Source organism: Drosophila subpulchrella, unplaced genomic scaffold, assembly GCF_014743375.2.
Source record: "Drosophila subpulchrella strain 33 F10 #4 breed RU33 unplaced genomic scaffold, RU_Dsub_v1.1 Primary Assembly Seq386, whole genome shotgun sequence".
NCBI lineage: Eukaryota > Metazoa > Arthropoda > Insecta > Diptera > Drosophilidae > Drosophila > Drosophila subpulchrella.
Genome location: NW_023665607.1, coordinates 45,606 through 50,000, shown reverse-complemented (window position 1 = coordinate 50,000; position 4,395 = coordinate 45,606).

The window sequence follows — 4,395 nt, the reverse complement described above, 5'->3', positions numbered from 1 at the left end:
TTTTTTTCGTAATACGTAATAATTTTCTTTATATTTGCATATTTCATTCTAAAATATCTTTTTTGTTCGACATACGTCATTATTGTATCCACACATGTACAATTTTTGTTTAACCAATATAAAATATTGAATTAAATCATTTGTATTTTGATGATAAATTTAAAATTTATCTGTATATATTCATATAAGACTCTTTGGTAATATATAATATAAAACCGAGCGCATATATGATATGTACGTTAGAAGAAATAATATATATATATATTATTTTCTTTTAATATAGGGACACCTCTTTTAATTTATCCCCGCAGGGAATTATCACATAACTCAGTATGTGATAATGGCAGACCAATATACATATATATCAAGATTATCAATACAAAATATATATCATTATTAGCCTGCCTCAATTGTAATTATTTATTTGGATTAACGATAAAGTTCGGAAACAATTTGTTATTCTATGTATAATAGAAACCTTGGCCTTTGTTTCAACATTATTATCTTTGGGCTTAAAATATTAACCGTGGAGCCAAGTCTCATATTCATAAATGAATAAAGAAACAAATTTGACGGATTAATATCTTCTCTACCGACAGACAGTATTTTGTCACGTCAATAGTAGATGGCCGGCCCATTGACCATCCTATAGTAGTTTTTGGACCCAATATCTTTAATTCGGGTATTTTCAATTGTCTTTGCCAATCAACCGTTTGGTACTCTCTCATATAATAAGAGAATACACATATAATTCCATTATATGGATACATCTTCATTATTTTATTTGCTACATCACCCTATAATAGTTTTTGAACCCGTCAACTTCAATTCGGGTATTTTCAATTGTCTTTGCCAACCATTTATATGGTATTCTCTATTATAATAAGAGAATACTAGTGAATATCCATTATATGGATATATCATCTTCATATTATTTGCTACACCACCCTATAGTAGTTTTTGAACCCATCATCTGCAATTCGGGTATTTTCAATTGTCTTTGCCAACCAACTATACGGTATTCTCTCTTATAATAAGAGAATACAAGTATATTTTCATTATATGGATATAATGCCATTTATTTTTCAATATCCATATAATTCATTTAGTTTTGTATGTACAAAACAAGTTTTCTTTATAGTATTGACAAAATCATATGTTTACGCATAACATAAGTTTTGACCAATACGAGGAGGGGCCCGCCAACGACCACCTCCCTATAGTAGTTTTTTACCCCACGCACTACTGCGTGCCTGTTTACAGTACTAGTGCCAGCTATCACTAGGTTTATATATCATGTTTCAGTGATATATGGGTAAATTCTACCATTTATTCTTATGTATATGGCATTTCTATGCCATATTTATACAATCCATTCATATCTTAATGTATATTTATTATATTATACATTATTATGCCTTATAGGTATTATACCTATAAGCCATATCCATACGATTCATTCACTAGTGCCGCCCCTCACTAGGTTTATAATTGTTATATCATTGATATACAATTTATTTCTATATATATGGCATTTATATGCCATATCCATACAATGCATTCACATTTCAATGTATATTTACTTGTTATACATTATTATGCCTTATAGGTATTATACCTATAAGCCATATCCATACGATTCACTTATATAAATATATGTATATTTTTCTATACATAATTTTTTTTTACTTTTGTATGGATTTCTATGCATATCCATAGTTTATATGGATATGCTTGGCGTTCTATATAGTATTGACAAATTCATATGCATAACATAAGTTTTGACCAATACGAGGAGGGGCCCGCCAACGACCACCTCCCTATAGTAGTTTTTTACCCCACGCACTACTGCGTGCCTGTTTACAGTACTAGTGCCAGCTATCACTAGGTTTATATATCGTGTTTCAGTGATATATGGGTAAATTCTACCATTTATTCTTATGTATATGGCATTTCTATGCCATATTTATACAATCCATTCATATCTTAATGTATATTTATTATATTATACATTATTATGCCTTATAGGTATTATACCTATAAGCCATATCCATACGATTCATTCACTAGTGCCGCCCCTCACTAGGTTTATAATTGTTATATCATTGATATACAATTTATTTCTATATATATGGCATTTATATGCCATATCCATACAATGCATTCACATTTCAATGTATATTTACTTGTTATACATTATTATGCCTTATAGGTATTATACCTATAAGCCATATCCATACGATTCACTTATATAAATATATGTATATTTTTCTATACATAATTTTTTTTTACTTTTGTATGGATTTCTATGCATATCCATAGTTTATATGGATATGCTTGGCGTTCTATATAGTATTGACAAATTCATATGCATAACATAAGTTTTGACCAATACGAGGAGGGGCCCGCCAACGACCACCTCCCTATAGTAGTTTTTTACCCCACGCACTACTACGTGCCTGTTTACAGTACTAGTGCCAGCTATCACTAGGTTTATATATCGTGTTTCAGTGATATATGGGTAAATTCTACCATTTATTCTTATGTATATGGCATTTCTATGCCATATTTATACAATCCATTCATATCTTAATGTATATTTATTATATTATACATTATTATGCCTTATAGGTATTATACCTATAAGCCATATCCATACGATTCATTCACTAGTGCCGCCCCTCACTAGGTTTATAATTGTTATATCATTGATATACAATTTATTTCTATATATATGGCATTTATATGCCATATCCATACAATGCATTCACATTTCAATGTATATTTACTTGTTATACATTATTATGCCTTATAGGTATTATACCTATAAGCCATATCCATACGATTCATATACTAGTGCAGCCCCTCACTAGGTTTATATATCTCATTTTAATTATATATTGGTAAATTCTATTATTTATTCTTGTGTATATGGCACTTATATGCCGCCATATCTATAAAAATGCATTTATATTTCAATGTATATTTTCTATATTATACATTATTATGCCTTAAAAAGTTATTATACCTACCATAAGGCGATATCCATACGATTCATTTATATAAAAGATATATGTATAATTTTCTATACATAATTTTTTTTTATGAATATATGGGTTTCCTAAGCATATCCATATAATACATTTAGTTTTATATGGATTAGATTGGTCTTCTTTATTGTATTGCCAAACTCATATTGATAAAATAAGTTTTGAACAATAAGAGGATCAGCCGCCAACCAACCAACCACTGCTACCATTGGAGGAACATATACTTACTTTTTATATGTCCTCTTACTTGAATGGTCCTCTCTTTACTTGAAAATTTCATTACCATAGGAATCTATTTATACATGGAATATGATTTCCACTACTTTTTCGCGTCACTAATAATTAATATGACGATACAGACTTGCTACCATAACATAAGTCTTGAACAATAATAGGAGCAGCCGCCAACCAACCACCAACCAACCAACCACTGCTACCATTGATAGTAATTTTATATGTCCTCTTTACTTGAATTTCAATACCATAGGAATATTTATACATGGAATATGTTTTGCCACTACTTTTTCGCGTCACTAATAATATGACGATACAGTCTTGCTACCATAACATAAGTTTTGAACAATAAGAGGAGCAGACACACCAACCAACCAACCGCGCTGCTACCATTGAAGGAACATATACTTATATTTATATAAGTCCTCTTTACTTGAATGGCCTCTTTACTTGAATTTCAATACCATAGGAATATTTATTTATACATGGAATATGTTTTGCCACTACTTTTTCGCGTCACTAATAATATGACGATATAGACTTGCTACCATAACATAAGTTTTGAACAATAAGAGGAGCAGACACCAACCAACCAACCGCTGCTACCATTGAATGAACCATATATACAAACTTTTATATATGTCCTCTTTACTTGAATTTTAATACCATAGGAATATTTATACATGGAATATGTTTGCCACTTTATCATCGCGTCACTAATAAGATGACGATACATTTTGTTTGTTCAATATTTACTTATATATTGATGTTTCCAATTTAGGTCTTTTATATTTCTTCTTCCCTACCTTACACACCACAAACAAAGTGGCGTGCGATGCTGCAAGCAAGCATAATGATTATGCCCGCTTTGCAACATCTTTATTATCGAATCATCAAGCAAAGGATAAGCTTCAGTGGATCGCAGTATGGCAGCTGCTCAACCACTTACAACACCTTGCCTGTTACAAAAGTCGTTTACAATTGATTCTAGGCTTTGTCATTGTATTAAATAATGCTTTTATATGTAACTAGCGCGGCATCAGGTGATCAAAGATCCTCCCAATTTACTATGTTACAAATTACATTGGCATCACATCCATTGTCGTTTATA